At 42.7% G+C, this 18,022-nt stretch overlaps 1 long non-coding RNA gene, 2 other non-coding genes and 1 pseudogene across 4 annotated transcripts; 3 read left to right on the forward strand and 1 right to left on the reverse strand.

Annotated features, from left to right (window-relative positions):
- LOC130192427 (serine/threonine-protein phosphatase with EF-hands 1-like) overlaps positions 1-16,468 on the reverse strand; it is a 991,358-nt pseudogene extending 974,890 nt beyond the window's left edge.
- On the forward strand, positions 2,185-5,210 carry LOC130192451 (uncharacterized). Of its 2 annotated transcripts, none has more exons than XR_008831391.1 (5): positions 2,185-4,202; positions 4,310-4,436; positions 4,533-4,653; positions 4,732-4,802; positions 4,963-5,210. It is a non-coding gene; the product is annotated as an uncharacterized LOC130192451 (long non-coding RNA). The 2 variants fall into 2 exon arrangements; XR_008831392.1 differs by having other exon boundaries at positions 2,185-3,480.
- A 503-nt stretch (positions 16,469-16,971) lies between the features above and the next one.
- LOC130193331 (U6 spliceosomal RNA) lies at positions 16,972-17,076 on the forward strand. The gene has a single exon (XR_008831563.1). It is a non-coding gene; the product is annotated as a U6 spliceosomal RNA (small nuclear RNA).
- Positions 17,077-17,709: 633 nt separating this feature from the next.
- Positions 17,710-17,816, forward strand: LOC130193400 (U6 spliceosomal RNA). Its single transcript, XR_008831635.1, has one exon. It is a non-coding gene; the product is annotated as a U6 spliceosomal RNA (small nuclear RNA).
- Positions 17,817-18,022: the final 206 nt, after the last annotated feature.

Below are 18,022 nucleotides of genomic sequence, written 5' to 3' on the forward strand. Positions count from 1 at the left end.
GAGAGAAAAAAGGAAAAGGAATAGTGACGAAAACCACTTTCTATAAGACACTGATGATAACGAGTTTAGTTCATCAGTGATTACCATGTACTCATACCATACTGGTTAGCCAATAACAGGAATACAACACTGTGTTGTCATGTTGTGGTTGTAATTTATATATATTTGGTAAAAAAATGTACCAATCAATTAATACATTATTTTAAAGTTGCTAATGAACATATTTTGGCTCCAGGTGAAAAAGAGGTCCTGTCAAAGGTGTTTTTTGCACAACCTGTCAGCCCAAAGTGACATAGGCCACCTAAGAAGCCGTCATTGAAAACTCTTTGGGCAAGCACTTATGCAATAAAAATCTGTCAGGTGATTAAATAAATCGAACTACGGGTTGCAAAAGTATCTCTTCCATCAAGTACAATAATTCACTGACGTTCTTTGCTCTTATTCCAAAGTACAAATACTCTCCAGTTCTGATATAAATGGTGCAATAGCATCCTCTACACCAACATCTTCAGGAGCCGCCATTGTTGGTTAAAATGAACAGTTGCCATTACTTGAAGCAACACAAGATGGCTTTTTAATGTGATATGTGATCCTGGGATTCGTGTGTGATCTTGTTACATTTTCGAGAATCCAGCTGCCTTGCAAGATAAAGCCCACGGGATCCTCTTCTCGGCTTGAAAAAATCTGTATAAAATCTGTATTCATTATTTGAGCAAAACCATTGGTAATAATCAGGAATGGAAAGTGTGCTATACTAAGCCCATTTTACACTACACAAGGGGCAGTAGGCCGAAGCACTTGCAGCCCCTTACGGACCGGACCATGTTGCACCACAGTCAACTGCCAGTGGGACAAAGAGGATCCAGTCAGAGTCGATTATCTCACATCTGCTTCCCTTTGACCGGGTGGTCGCCTGTTGGTCCAAGAAGTGACTGCTCAGGAACTGGCACCGCATGACCGCCCCAATCATCAGCAGATTGAGCTGGTCAGATGATTGCTGCTGCCTTCCTCTGGACATCGCCGGCATTGGTCATTAACAGTGGCCGCTCAGGTGGGGCACTTAGCCCTGGCAGCTCATGTAACATCTCCACTGACACCTTCCTTGGGCCCTGACATCCAGCTGATTGGTTGACTGGGGACTGTGAGGCAGGCGGCTGAGCACTGGGGCTCCCATCAGTCCCCTCGGTAGTGTCACCAATGTGCTGCGGTGCTACCATGTGACCACACGCCACCTGATCGACCAAAGCTTTGATGTTTTACATCTCTCCTAAATAGCAGAGTATGCACACACAGTGCAGACCTTAACTCAGTCAGGGTGGCTATCTGAAGCCATGTTCTTCTGCAGCCTCCACTTCATAATGTTAATGCTCCAACTCACATCCCACTGGGCAAAGTCAACTCTGTGCTTCCTCTCCACGAGATTCTCACCCAGTGAACATCGCTGATAACCCCCGTCCCAGACCAAGATGGTGGTATGGCTTTATCATCAAAGCGTAATGATCTCTCTGGACCATGTGTCCACTACGCCTGAGAGATGAAGCAGATGAGAGGACCATTTTTATTTTGCTTTACTTCACACTGTCAGTCGCTGCCTTGACTATGAGACAGATGCGCACTCAGCCCCAGGTTATTGGTCTCTGTCTGTAAAAATAGCTGCCGGTACTGAGACACTGAGATCAAAGAGCCTCTTCACTGGTGAAATTAGCTCTTTGCTTTAGGTTTTCATGCCCTTCAGACAAACAACTGCAGGATATTTTGAAGAAAATGTTGAAGTTAAACTCCATAAGGGTATTGTTTCTGCAAAAACGCATTTAAGTTCCAGGCTATGGAACAGAAATCACTTTATTTTCATTCTCTTTTTCTCAGTTCACTGTGTGGCCTATTTTATAAAGTACTGAATACAGGGTATGAATACTAATGCAAATGAGAGATTTCCTCGTTTATTTTTATTTTGAATAGATAGAAAACGTGAATTTGTCAATATGGGTAATTGAGTGTTTGTGTGTGTTTGTGCGCGTGTGAAAGTGAAAAGTATTATTCCAGTGCGCAGAATTGTGGTCCGGAACCAATGAACGTTGTATGCGGAACTAACCAGACGACTTTGAAAGACGTACACGTGCAGCAGCATCACTTCCTTCACTCTTTGCTGAATCCACTGAAGTATGAAATTAATTAACGCAGGGCTTCATAACATGTCGCCGTAAAAAAAAAAAACCGCTGTTACACAGAAGACATACCATCCAATCGTAGATAATGTCTGAAGCGGCTCTTGAGGAAGTTTCCGTTTTATCGTCCATATTGTACTGCGGAGAAAGAGTTCCAGCTCATCCAGATGATATAACTGACGTTAAGTAAGCTGGCGTTCATGTCGCTGCCAACGCTGGCGTACCGAACATGTAGGTTGCAACGAACCCACCACGTCAACGTGATCTACAACCTCAAGTCTTTGGCAAAAAGACAAAATGCGAAAGTACGATGTTGAAGCCTCGGTGTTTATGTCGCCAGTTGCAACCAACATTGACAACATACACGTTTCCAAGTGACGTTACAGCCTCAATGACGATTATCAAGTGCATGGTAACAATGTGATAAATACAATTGCCATATGGTCAACGATATCCCATCTCCTCAATACAGCTTTCAGAGCTGCCAACTTTTCAAAAAACCTTGGAGTGAGATTTTGTCGGGGGTGACCAAAATGTTGCCGCGCACGCAGCCACACAAGTTGGTGGCTCAAATATCAGGAAATTAGTAGTTCAGTAAAGTTAGAAAGATATTTACAGATTCGGACTTCCCGGCTCAATAGCTCTCTCACGAAACGGAGTTAAAACACAAACAACACCTCTCTGTGACCGTAGTGATGTCGACAACAAGCTACAACCTTCATTTTACCAAAAAAAGCCGGTCTCCGAGATCGATGAATAACGGGTCTCAATGTGCGATCAGCTGTGAGACCTAAGCCCAGGGACCGTCTGCAAAAAGCAATCCAGAAAAAACATTCCAAAAATATTCAATAGCTCCACTGAAAGATTGTGAAGGCTGACAGAACTTATACCATATGTCAAATGGCCACCATGTAATGTACTACAGCTGGTTTAAAAAAAAAACTCATCTTATATAATTATTATGAATTATACTTAATATTTTATGGAAACAATCTTCAATAGCTTCACTGTTATCAAGTGTAGGATGAAACCATTCATTTCCTACATCAATGGGCTCCACATGAGTGGACTACACCTCTTACTTTAGAGAAAAAAGATTTTGAATATTTATTATGAATATTTTGTCAGAATTTATGGAAACGATCTTCAATAGCGTCACTGTTATCAAGTGTAGAGTGAAATCATTCAACATCTACATCAATGGGCTCCACATAAATGTACTACACCTGGCCGGCTATACCTCATGAATCATTATACCATGGGTTTAATCTTGTACGGCACGAGAGAGCAAATGGCCAGGCAAGGGTTAAAAAAGGTGAGTAATTATATTATTACTTAACATCAAGTTGTTTTGAAACAATCCATTTGAAAAAGCAGCTTTACTTTTTTGGTTGTTCCGTTGGAGGAAAGATACATAATGCATACTGGGTACATTCTATTTGAGTTTTGCAGCAAAATACAATTATTTTTCCATTTTTACGCATGTTGTCAGGTCACATTTGATGACTATGATGGAGCCATTGCTTTTGTCAACATAAGAAATGTGCACTGGAAGTTTGTGATGAATATGCAGCTGGTCATGTGGTACAATGTGCCTTTCCAGCATTCATGGAAACAGAACATCAAACAGGATCCCGTTGGTAGTCCCCACTGCTACTTTAACAATTTTTGTTTTCTTTGATTGAGTATGACCCCATATTGTGTAACTTATTTTCAGACTAATATTCAGTACTTTCAAGTAAACTGTTAAAATATGCCTATTTAACGTGGTTTGTTTCTTTATTTACTCACAGTTGTGATTATCTTGTGTACAATAAATATACTTCCAATGTTGCTCATTCATTTAGGTTTTACATAAATAAAATGTATTATGTTATTATTGTTGCTGTTGTTGGTAAGTTTAGAATATGGCATGCTTTAACACTATATTACTTTTTAAAACAGTATCTCCATGCCCTTTCAAACCGCATATTTGTGGTTGATCCTCTGCAAGGGTTAAATGAAGTTGACGACTAGAAAGGCTGGCCAAAGATTTGGGTAATATTAATTAGATTATGGGAAATATATAATGTTATACACATGTTTAGTAAGGCCATAGAGTAAGTGCAAATGTAAACCAAAATTATTTTCCTTTCATCCTGCAGACAGTATTTCAAAATGCGCCGGAACAGACTTGGAAAGGAGGACTGGGTGAACATCAAGTGGCAGCCGGGCCAGATAACCCACAGCTGCCAGAAAGATGGCAGCAGTTGTGGGATCTTTGTCATTCAGGTTATTTCATGCAACCTTTTGTCTTTCTGATAGATTAAACAATATGCTGTTTTACTATGTAAATTCATACAGGTGTGTTGTTTTGCCATTTGACAGATGGCCAAGTTGACGGTGATGGAACTTTCAAAGATTCCGCAGCATTTTCGCATCAACTCATCTAAACAATCTATTGAAAAGCTAAGAAGAGTCATGGCTGAAGACATTCTGAAACAATCAGGTTTTGTTCAAAATATGTAAACAATATTTTATTGACTTAATACATAATTGACACTAATACACATGTATTTATTTCTAGTTTCAAAGGATGAGCTCTGTTCCTTCTGTGGAATTGTGGACCTGCCCAAAACTGCTGTTGATGCTGTTTGGGTGAGACTTGTTTTTAGACAATCTGAGTTGTGGATAATCTGTAGATAACCTGGAGTGAGTTTCAAGGAATTAGTAATCAAATAGTGTTAACTTGTATGCATAACATGTTTCCTAAAGTTTCCATTTTTTAAATATGTTTAATTTATTTATCCCCATGTAGATTCAGTGTGGAACTTGCTCAAGATGGTTTCACACGCAGTGCCTTGGGATGACAGCAGCACAAATACCAAACAACATTGGTATTGTGTGTTGTGTAACTGAACACTTAGGAATATGTATATCTGACTTTGTCGGATACACTTGTTGACTTCAAGTTTATCAAGTTAAATGTTGTTCAAGCCGAACCAGTCATGTATATATTGGTATCTGATCGTTCATAAAGATTAAATGTGGGAACTACTTGACTACTATGATGGCTCTTATTATAATGTGTGTGGTACTATTTTTTAATTCAAGACATATAAAGTACGAAGAATAGGTTTACAATTGCACTAATTTGACCAATTCACTGATATTACCAGACTTTAAGTAATGACCACTGGGTTACATGTTTTCTCAGAAGAAGCAATTAGTTAATATAAGATCTATTGTTTGCTTGAGTATGTATAATAAATCATGAAAGTGCTCCTTAACCAATATGCTGGTTTCTGGAAAGCAAATAGGACACCGTTTTACATTGTATCAATGCTAAACACATTTCGGTTCAAAATAATCCAAATTGAACAAACAATCTTAAATACACATTGGTTTTTCATAATCAATAGATATCCTGGTGACTGACGAGAAAATGGTGCCACTTTACTTTGTCCTAAAAACGAAACTGAGATGATTAAAAGAGATCTTCTGAAGAAATATTGTAGTTTTACCAACACAGGATTGGTGGTTAAACATCATTATATTTAAAATTATGCAAAAGCACATCATCAATATAGCTGATCTAGTACAACAAAGGAGAGGCAATTGATGTAGGAAATGTTGTCAGCCTACACTTTACTACAGTGAATATATTGAATATTGTCTCCATAAAATATTTAAAATAATTCATAATAATTATTCATAATCGCATTTCTTCAAAATAACAGGTGTAGTAGACTCATGTGGAGCCCATTGATGTAGATATTGAATGAATATACCCTACACTTGATAATAGTGAAGCTATTGAAGATTCATAATAATTATTCAAAAACACATTTCTCCAAAGTAAGAGGTGTAGTCCACTCATGTGGAGCCCATTGATGTAGATATTGAATGAATATACCCTACACTTGATAATAGTAAAGCTATTGAAGATTTCTTCCATAAATTATATCAAAATATTCATAATAATTATTCAAAATCTTTTTTTTCCAAAGTAAGAGGTGTAGTCCACTCATGTGGAGCCCATTGATGTAGATGTTGAATGATTTCACTCTACACTTGATAACAGTGACGCTATTGAAGATTGTTTCCATAAATGATATCAAAATATTCATAACAATTATTCAAAATATTTTCTTCAAAATGAGAGGTGTAGTACACTAATGTGGAGCCCATTGATGTAGATATTGAATAAATATACCCTACACTTGATAACAGTGATGCTATTGAAGATTGTTTCCATAAATTATGACAAAATATTCATACGTTCACGGTGGGATATCAGACCAGACCGACCTGGACTTCCTCAGCTCCATAGACAGGCAAAAGGTCAGCGAAAACGAGAAGCCCTCTGTACTCTTTTAACTGCAAACATCACAGCCAACACACTTCTAACATGATGGTCAATAGGAGGCTTTGTTCATCCAGCAGACAGGGTTCATGCTGAATACTTTAGTGTTTTCTTTAGATTAGATGAGATATTCCTTTATTAGTCCCACAGTGGGGAAATTGCAGGATCACAGCAACAGGTGCACATTAGAGCAGTAGTAAAAGATACAAATAAAAACACAATAACAATACTAAATATACAGAGTAAACAAAATACATACACAAGGCAGTGACCAAAGTGAATTTTTGAGCAGGTTAAAGTGCTGAGGGTGCCAAGATCTCCAGCGATGATCTAGTGCAGTGTGTTGTGCAGCCTCACAGCAGCAGGAAGGAAGGACTTGTGGTTCCTCTCCCTCAGACAGCGGGGAGGAATCAGCCGGTGGCTGAAGGAGCTGAGCAGAGCTGCTCGAGTGTCAGGCATGAGGTGGGAGGCGTGGTTCATCAGGGACGAGAGCTTTGCCATCATCCTCCCGTCCCCCACCACCTCCACAGTATCCACAGGACACCCCGGCACGCTGCTGGCCTTCTTTATCAGCTTGTTCAGCCTCTTCCTGTCAGCCGCTGCCATGCTGCTGCTCCAGAAGACCACTCCATCAAAGACGGCTGATGCCACCACAGAGTCAAAGAAGGTCTTCAGGAGTGCTCCCTGCACTCCAAAGGACCTCAGCCTCCTCAGCAGGAAGAGTCTGCTCTGACCCTTTTTATAAAGTGCGTGTGCGTGGTCAGCCCAGTCCAGTTTGTTGTCCAGGTGAACATCCAGGTACTTCTAAGATTTGACAATCTCAATGTCCAGTCCCTGGATGCCCACTGGTACCGGAGGAGAGCGTTTACTTCGGCGGAAGTCCACCACCAGCTCCTTGGTCTTACTGGAGTTGATGTGGAGGCGGTTCCGCTGGCACCATTCCAAAAAGTCCTGGTTCAGTTCTCTGTATTCCCTGTCATCGTCGGCAGAGATGAAGCCGACGATTGCAGAGTCATCAGAGAACTTTTGCAGGTAGACGTGGTCGGAGTTGTGATTGAAGTCCGAGGTGTAGATGGTGAAGAGGAATGGAGCCAGAACGGTTCCTTGTGGAGCCCCTGTGCTGCAGGAGACCCGGTCTGACTCGCATCTCCCTATCCTCACATACTGTGGACGGTTGGTGAGGTAGTCCAGGATCCATGTAGTGAGGTGGTGGTCCACCCCGGACTGCTCCAGCTTGTCCCTCAGAAGCAAAGGCTGGATGGAAGCATTGTTGGGGGGAACTGAGAGGTCGGGCCTGGAGAGTAGGGTTTTTATCTGAAGGGTCCACTGCAGGGAAGGAGATTCTCAGGGGCATCCAAGCAGGGTCCGGTCTTTCTGTTGTTCCTGACAGCCTGCTCCCGGGATCCGTAGTCCTTCCTCAGGGTATCCAGGATTTGGTCGAAGTTCAGCTGGTTCCGTTTCTTAGTTGCTCCCGTTGTTTTTGTTCTTTAACTATTGAAAGCTTTACTAATGGTCTATGGAAGCTGAATCCTAACAAAACTTAATTTCCTTCCTTCTTTAGCCACTCTCGCTCCTCTCTCTGATCTCCATGCTGTTTTTCTTAATTGTTTGTTTTCCCCCCCTCTTTTCCTGCTCACAGGTGTGCTCATTTATAACCTTTAGGCTCAACTCACTTTTCCTGTGGGGGGAGGGAAAGGGCTGTCTTTCCCGTTCTGATACAATATACACTTCACGGTTGAGTCACTATTAAACCACGTTCCTTCATCTGGATCGATCACTGGAAAAAAAAGACTGTTCATGGATCAAAATAAAGAAAAATAGATCTATTGGCCCTTATAAATTTGCTTTGGGTTTTCAGTGCACAACATGACATTTTTCTAAAAACATATTCAAACTACATATTTTTAAAAGTAAAAGGAGCTGCAAACTTTTCCAAATGATAAAGTGACTGAGGAACACTTTGAACGCCTGCTGAATAACTTAAAAAAGAGGCAGAATCCATACTTTCTGAGACAATTTTAATCATTTACAAATAAATAAACCTGCTTATGTCTCCTCCTCAGGCCTGCACATATCTGATATCCCATCACAAGCAGCTGACTGTGGGCTTACCCCCTGAAGCCAGGGAACGAGTCATCACAGTGTAAACTGGTGTGGCCGAAGAGATTTCCTGCTCACGTTAAGGGTTTGTTAAATGCATAACTACCTAATAAACCGACTCTTCCTCCTCACTGTTTCCTTTAAGTCCACTTCCTCCTGAGGAGTTGAACACTCTCATCTATGAAGCCAGTGGTCAGGACATCAGTGTAGCCGTACTCACAGGTGACTACAAACTTTTGGGCCGCCGCAGGACTTTTTGCAGACCCTATAGCTGTGTGTGTGTGTGCACTCACTGTAAGGCAGGAATACAGATTGTAAATCCTTTCTGTTAGCTTAGGAGACATGTGCATTGTGTGTGTGTGTGTCATATAGGAAATCATGGTCTATCTAGCCATGTACGTGCGCTCCCAGCCTGCTCGTGGAGACTGTGAAGGTTCTGGGTCTGGTAGCCGACGTGGACGTGGACAGCATCGGCGGCATTATACATGTGGACCGCATCCTGCATCTGGCCAACGACCTCTTCTTCAGCGACCAGGTACAGAGACAGCTGACGGCAAGAGGCATATTTGAGTTTGAAAGGATGTTCATGTATGTTGACCGGGGTTCTCTCTGTCTTGCCTCTGCTTACCCAGAAGTCTCACAGTTTTAGTTAGTAATTATTTCCTGGAGAAGGACCCAGCAACAGGAATCTGCAACTTTTTCCACGACAGCGCCCCTCGTGGCAGCTTTGGCACGATAACCTACCTGTCCAAGGTGGTGATCACTTATGTGCAGGATTTCCTGCAGAGCGCCAGCTGCCTGATGCTGTGAAAAAGCTGAACACCTGAGGAGACATGTTTTACAGAGAGAGGATCACCTGGCCATTATCAGCTCATACGATTCATGTGGTACTTGAGTATTTACTCTTCAATAAACTCTGAAGCTCTCATACACTGATTTAACATCATGGCGTTGGCAGCTGATTTGAATTCACGTCTGAACTGTGAGCTTAAACATGAAGCTCAAATGTGTGTTTACAGTACTTACTAATATGCATTATATGTCAACTTACATTTGCAAATATATTAGCACATCTCTGTACTTGGGTTTGTGCGCAATAATATTATATAAACAGTTAACTGCCTTGTAATCAAATGTCATAGGTTATATAATAATATTTTTTTTGTAAATTGTTGACCCATATAATTTCCCTCAAATCAATAATTCATACTTTTATTCTCTTAATTCTCTGTTCCTTTTTGGTTTTATTTGTATTTAGTAATATAAATTATTATTCTACTGTAATGGATGATCTTAAATATATGTTATGTTTGAAATAACTTTCCATTCCAGTACTTTTATTTCAAAAGCAAAACAGCAGAAACTATAAATGTTGATATTTTAATGCAGACCTGAAAATCATGAGCATTAAAAATGTTGATGCAGAAAAATAAAATAACTCAACTAACAAAGAACCTGTCATTTGTTTATTTACTGCCACATAATTTTCTATAACCAAGAGTTTATTTGTATAGCCCAATTTCACAAATTACAAATTAGTCTCGGAGTGCTTGCCTCAAGTGATACCACCAATTCCGGCGAAGACAATCAGAGGTAGCGTGGTCTCTGGTGGGGATGAACCAAAAAAAGAAAATACAAAGGCAAAAATACCACCTTCTCCTGTGGTTGCGGCAAAAGGGAAGCCTGCATCACATCCCCCACCTTGTAGGTTGCCAAATGTGACGGCTCCTACTCAACTGCAGGGTAAAGGCCCCTTTGATGACACCAAGAGAAGACAAAGAACAAAGCCACAGGAAAAGACTCCAGCGTTGTCATCTAATGCCCCCAAAACACCCTCTAGAGGTCAAAAGGTGACACCCACTTTGGTTCTCCCACCAATTCTGGGGGAAAAAAACCCAAAGGTAGCCTAGTCTCTGGTAGGGATGAACCAAAAAAGGAAATCACAAAGGAAAAAATACCACCTTCTCCTGTGGTTGCGTCAAAAGGAAAGCCTGCATCACATCTCCCACCTTGTATTAACGTCACTTTTTTTTTGCCGTCACAGATTGTGTATTTAATCTCGAAGTAAAAAACATTGTAACTAGACTTAGATCACATCGAATTGGAGATTTCCCACAGCATTTCAATTCTTTCAAGATGACTTCCCAGTTTTCGTGCACATACGGATTGAAGAGTTTGAACGAGTGTATGACGAGAGCTACAATTCTGGCACAACCTGCCAACCTCCCAAACTTTTTAGATCAGTATTTAACAGAGGCCGTCAATTTTCAAAGCTGTCATTCTGGAGAAGATCCAAAAATCGATGCATTCTCCCATCAAGAGATGTGGGAAAAAAACTTCCTGAAAACAATTGCAAAATCGCCTCAAGTGATACCACCAATTCCCGCGAAGAAAATCAGAGGTAACGTGGTCTCTGGTAGGGATGAAGCAAAAAAAGAAAACACAAAGGCAAAAATACCACCTTCTCCTGTGGTTGCGTCAAAAGGAAAGCCTGCATCACATCTCCCACCTTGTATTAACGTCTTTTTTTTTGCCGTCACAGATTGTGTATTTAATCTCCAAGTAAAAAACATTGTAACTAGACTTAGATCACATCGAATTGGATATTTTCCACAGCATTTCAATTCTTTCAAGATGACTTCCCAGTTTTCATGCACATATGGATTGAAGAGTTTGAACCAGTGTATGACAAGAGCTACAATTCTGGCACAATCTGCCAACCTCCCAAACTTTTTAGATCAGTATTTAATAGAGGCCGTCAATTTTCAAAGCTGTCATTCTGGAGAAGATCCAAAAATCGATGCATTCTCCCATCAAGAGATGTGGGAAAAAAACTTCCTGAAAACAATTGCAAAATCGCCTCAAGTGATACCACCAATTCCCACGAAGAAAATCAGAGGTAACGTGGTCTCTGGTAGGGATGAACCAAAAAAAGAAAATACAAAGGCAAAAATACCACCTTCTCCTGTGGTTGCGGCAAAAGGGCAAAATGTGACGGCTCCTACTCAACTGCAGGGTAAAGGCCCCTTTGATGACACCAAGAGAAGACAAAGAACACAGCCACAGGAAAAGACTCCAGCGTTGTCATCTAATGCCCCCAAAACACCCTCTAGAGCAGTGGTCACCAACCTTTTTGAGCCCAAGATCCCTGACCTCCGCCTTCATGACCGGCAAGATCTACCTATTGAGGCGTTGAGAGAAAATGACGGTCCAGACTGGATTTACAACTTTTTATTTGGCCTAATTGTCATTTTGGTCCAGCGTTCAAATTGATGTGACCAGGAACACAGAATTTAAGTGTAATATAACAAGTAAGATATTTGTTCACCGCACACAATATGAACAAGAATAAACACATTTGCAATGAGCAGCTGGATGAACTACCAATATAAATGTTGTATTTATTTACATGTTGTTGCCTCTGTACCTGGACTCTAGCAATGACAATTACAATCCAATTACAACACAACACTGACAACATGATCAGTCAGTGCAACTCATGTAAGTTCAGCTCTCATCATAATGCCATCAAGTCATGTGACTCCAGTCAGTGTGATGGCTGTGACTGAACTCTGTCTGTGAGCTTGTAGTTAGTTCATAATCACAGACAGCCAGTCTGAGGCAGTCTGTGAGCTGTCTGTCAGTAATCCAGCTCCTGGTCTTTGATTTGGTGATTTTCTCAACTCCACTGGGCCGTGATGAAAGGGACGGCGGGGACACCGCTGCAAAGCTGAAACCTCACCGGCCCGGACACGGACAGATTGACAAATGACTTTTTTTTTGCTCGGTCCCGATGCGCGCGCACGGAGCTCTGTGGCGCGCGAGACGGAGATTGATAAGTGTTAACGCAACGCGAAGAGACAGAAATGACATGCTGCTGTGGAGATACGATCAACAACAGACGTTTAATTTAATAAAAGAACAAAGACATGCTATAGAGAACATGTCAGGGGGCGGGCCAATCTTTTTAATGTCATGCGATCTACCAACACTACGCCGCGATCGACTGGCAGGTCGCGATCGACGTGTTGAGACCCTGATCTACAGGAAGTAAAAGTCGTAACAAGGTTTCCGGAGGTGAACCTGCGGAAGGATCATTACCGATGAACAGCACGACCGTCTGCATGAGAGCGGACATAGTTCAGATTGAAGTGGTGTATTGGAAGCTCATTTTGCAAGTGACTTTTTTTTGTCCCGACGACCAACAACAGACGGATTGGAAGCTCATTCTGCGCATGCGTTAAATGCGTAAAATTAAAAAAAACTAGTTAAACCTGTAATTGAATTAACTGAGTTAACACGTTATTTTTCACAGCACTAGAAAAAAGATAAACTTATAACATCTATAGATGTCAACCTAGTTGATATAAGCAAGGCAAACGGAGTGAGAAGAGCACACCAGTGTTGTTCTGGTCGTACTGCTGGAGGCCCGACAGCAGCTCAGAGCGATGGGTGAAGAGCTTCTCCTTCAGGGCCTTGAGGGCGTACCGTACAGCAGCTCGCACTCTGAAGACGCATCACGAAAGCACACACACAAGACGGAACTTTATTTACGTAAATGCTTGAATTCAAAATGCTTGTTTGAAACCCAGAGGTATTCAATTTATGACGATTTGAAACATCCCCACAGTGGAGGAGGCTGGGACCAGCTGGTTAGCAGAAACACAGCTGAGACCTGTTGTACCTCTGTGTCAGGGTGAGTTTCCGCGTTGTGCGGCTGACTTGGTACTGGTAAAAGCGGGGAACCAGTTCCCGGCCCAGCTTGATGTAGGCACCCCGGTTGCTTCCCTCCTCATAATAGTTTGACGCTGAGAAAATGGTGATCACCTGTGGGACAAACATGCTCTAAACATTCCTCCAGACTCAAATGTTTATTTAAACAATCTGAATTGGCGTCTTGCATCCCTCCCGTCTCCCTGTCCTCCGTGACAGAGCTCGTATCCTTCCTGTTTGCACTCGTGGGATCTGATGAGCAGCTGGAGTCCGTGCTGAAGCAGCAGTCTGCGGGTGACGTCCGGCCCGAAGTAGCAGCCTCCTCCCCTGAATGTGTTCGCTCCACAATATATCCACCACCTGCAGGAGAAAGGAAAGCAGATAAAAGTGCTGGACGAGGGACACAACACTACGGGGTGCCAGATCCACTCTGACCTGTTTCCATTCCCGGTCATGTTGTGGAGGTGCAGGAGACGGAACGGAGGATAAAGAGTCCAGGTAAGGCACTTGGAGGACATTGATAGTGTAAGGCATGCTGGGAGAAGACGGGCAAGAGCGAGGCGAGAGGCACGATGATGTTCGAGGAGAGCAGAACAAAGAGGAGGACGAAGACAATGAGGAGGAGGAGGAAGAAGATGAGGCTACACTGTCTTGTCGACTGTGCCCGCATTGCCTCCTTCTACAGAAATAAAAAGGGATAGAAGAGAGCCTCTGTTACTTGAAGCAATAAGTCTTATTTTACACATTAAAAAACCACCCCAAGTGGCTGTGGGCTGCTTTCGGACCTCTGGTTGGGCGTTCTTTGGTTCTTGCTGTGGCTGCTGGGATGAGAGTCGGCCGCCAACCTCTTTCTTTGCAGGAATGACCAATGTCCAGGTGCTCCAAACTGTGTTTGGGAAACCTCATGGCAGATTTCACCTGGATGAGCACAGGAGGGATGACAGAAATAAAGTGAGGACAAAGGTATATGTTGTTTAGATCGTAAAACATACACTAATCTTCCAACGAAAATATTAAATGATTGTACATTTTGTTGCAAGTGATTGGCTTCATTTTCCAGAATTAGATTAGAGTATATATTCCTTTATTAGTCCCACAGTGGGGACATTTCAGGATCACTCGAGCAGCTCTGCTCAGCTCCTTCAGCCACCGGCTGATTCCTCCCCGCTGTCTGAGGGAGAGGAACCACAAGTCCGTCCTTCCTGCTGCTGTCAGGCTGCACAACACACTGCACTAGATCATCGCTGGAGATCTTGGCACCCTCAGCACTTTAACCTGCTGAAAAATTCACTTTGGTCACTGCCTTGTGTATGTATTTTGTTTCCTCTGTATATTTAGTATTGTGCTTTTATCTTTTACTACTGCTCTAATGTGCACCTGTTGCTGTGATCCTGCAATTTCCCCACTGTGGGACTAATAAAGGAATATCTCATCTAATCTAACGAAAACACTCAAGTATTCAGCATGAACCCTGTCTGCTGGATGAACAAAGCCTCCTATTGACCATCATGTTAGAAGTGTGGTGGCTGTGATGTCATCGCCATCTTTCTAAAATGTTCTTTTGACCTCTAGTGGCCAAGACTGATGTTTGCAGTTAAAAGAGTACAGAGGGCTTCTTGTTTTCGCTGACCTTTTGCCTGTCTATGGAGCTGAGGAAGTCCAGGTCGGCCTAGTCTGATATCCCACCGTGAACGATCAGGATCTTTCCGTCGATGACCGCCACGACGGGCTGAAAACGTCCTGAATCAGCTGGAGGATCTCATGGCCATGAGTATGAGTACGCACGTGCACACACACACACACACACACACACACACACACACACACACACACACCTACACACACACACACACACGGTTCATTATGTAGTCTTCATGGTTTCCTCGGTTCAGGTGCATGTAGTCGGGGTAAAGTAGCAGGTAGGCGAAGAGGAGGCTGACCACTTCTATGGACTTTTTCCCACGGTCCACAAAGTCCCCATGGTGTCTCCGCAGAGGGAAGGCCATTCTGAAGGGCAGCGAGTCATGAAATCGCAGAGTTAAAATCACGTTGGCTTGTTTAAATCATCTGTATCGATAGAAAATCAGATGCATCGGCATGAAACACATTTCCCTGAAAAATAGGTAGTATGCAATCATAAGGAAATGAATTGTACAGTAAAATAAATATAGCTTTACAGTACCTTATAAAATATGAGAAGTAAGTCATCAAGCCGCCCGTGCAGATCACCTGGACCAAAAAGGAAAATTACAGTTGTGCAGAAATCGGAATATTGCTTAACTGATCGCTGATTTACAGAGTCTGAAATATTCCTTAATGGAATAAAAAAAATATATATTTTGGTCTCAAGTATTCTTAAGTTTAATGAGATGTGAATCTGCAGGAGGAGGCGGCCGAGGAGTCAAGTGCCTGATCAGTCTGCAAATAAACAAGACCTCCATTCTTGGAAGTCTGCTATCAAGATACAGTCAATGGTATTCATAACACATTTACAGACATCAGCAATCGTTTAGCTGGTCGGCAGGTTATTCATGTGTTTAGCGGCCTACTGGGTACAGGTGCACACGCATCGGCATCACAGAATGGAAACGGCAAGACGGACATTGGTTGACAAATAACTTGACATCTCGCATTAACATGAAACTGGGATCACCGTCACCCACCACATATAGTTATCTCATTGGTGTAGGATGTCGACAGGTGGATGATGTTGGGCATCTGTTTGAGGAGCTTTTTGGTCTCGTACAGCAGCTGCAGAACATATCTGGCATGCAGAGTCTGCACGGAAGAAATGCAAGTCCCTAAAAAAGCCAGAACGTCGAGACTGCAAAGCAGGAGGGTGAGAAAGAGCCTCATTACTGTACCTGTTGCTCCTCAAATGCACTGAGGAGAAGGTTGGTATCGGAGACGGAGAGAGGGAACGAGAGCCGGGGTCCGGTGTACGACTCTGGAACGGGGATCAGTTTGTAACAGGTCTCTCTGTCTAACCAGGGGTCCACCACCGGGTCCAGCAGCTGGAAGATCAAGTCTGGAGGACACAGTGAGCAGCTGTGAACATGCGGTACTGAGCTCACTCTCAAACTGATTTGTATTCCATCCAATGTTGGCATGAAACAACATGTCAACCCCTCAAAACTGTTCAACAATTCAGAGGGAAATCTTTCCTTTTGACTCCACAACATTAATTTGATAACTTCTGTCACTCTGCAGATTTAGACTAATTGTACCAAAAAAGATTTACAAATACATTTTTATGAATTGTTATAGGTTAAGTTAATAATAATTAATTGATGGTATGATAAAAGACTTTACACAGTGTCGCAGATCCCCCAGAGGGAAACTCAGAGTTTGCCAGACGGGTTCGCAGTTGTTCTGGGGGCGTGTCTTAGGAGGGCACTGCTCAAAGCCCGAATCCATCCACCGGCCAGAAGGGCACCGTGTTTTAATCTCAAGCTTTTTGTGAAATAAAGTGGCAGACAGAATTAGAGGGTGCTCTAAATCCATTGCAAATACATTGAAATCTTCAAGGGACTGACCTCAACCATTGAGACGGTTCAGAGGGATTAAGTCGCCGGGCCTGCACCATGATGAAGGTGTCGTTCCGGCAGCATGGGGGTTATATACTCAGCAGCACCCTTGGCTCATTGTGCTTGCTAAGGCAGGGCATATAATAAATTGGAAAAGATACAGAGAAGATTAGCATGGCCCCTGCGAAAGGATGACACGCAAATTCGTGAAGCGTTCCATATTTTGATAAGCCTAAACTGAATTCTAGACGTTGGAGGTAAGTCTGCGAATAAGATCCCCTGGCATAATAACTAAACCTATAAGCAACTACGGGCAGAGCGGGGATCGAACCGGTAACCTTGTGGTTACAGAAGAAACACACTGTTCATGAGCGACAGCCACACAACGGATAGCCTTGCATGATAACAGACTTTACACACATATGCCACAGAACTACTGTGAGGGGTGTGTTTTAGGATTATTGTCAGGGTCAAGGAAGTAACACTCTGCACCTAAGATTCCCTGGTATGATAAAAGACTTTACACAGTGTCGCAGATCCCCCAGAGGGAAACTCAGAGTTTGCCAGACGGGTTCGCAGTTGTTCTGGGGGCGTGTCTTAGAGGGCACTGCTCAAAGCCCGAATCCATCCACCCGGCCAGAAGGGCACCGTGTTTTAATCTCAAGCTTTTTGTGAAATAAAGTGGCAGACAGAATTAGAGGGTGCTCTAAATCCATTGCAAATACATTGAAATCTTCAAGGGACTGACCTCAACCATTGAGACGGTTCGTAGGGATTGCGTCGCTCGGGCCTGCACCATGATGAAGGTGTCGTTCCGGCAGCATGGGGGTTATATACTCAGCAGCACCCTTGGATCATTGTGCTTGCTAAGGCAGCGCATATAATAAATTGGAAACGATACAGAGAAGATTAGCATGGCCCCTGCGAAAGGATGACACGCAAATTCGTGAAGCGTTCCATATTTTGATAAGCCTAAACTGAATTCTAGACGTTGGAGGTAAGTCTGCGAATAAGATCCGCTGGCATAATAACTAAACGTATAAGCAACTACGGGCAGAGCGGGGATCGAACCGGTAACCTTGTGGTTTCAGAAGTAACACACTGCTCATGAGCGACAGCCACCACACAACGGACAGCTTTGCATGATAACAGACTTTACACACATATGCCAC

This window comes from Pseudoliparis swirei, chromosome 4 (genome assembly GCF_029220125.1).
Source record: "Pseudoliparis swirei isolate HS2019 ecotype Mariana Trench chromosome 4, NWPU_hadal_v1, whole genome shotgun sequence".
In the NCBI taxonomy this organism is placed as follows: Eukaryota; Metazoa; Chordata; class Actinopteri; order Perciformes; family Liparidae; genus Pseudoliparis; species Pseudoliparis swirei.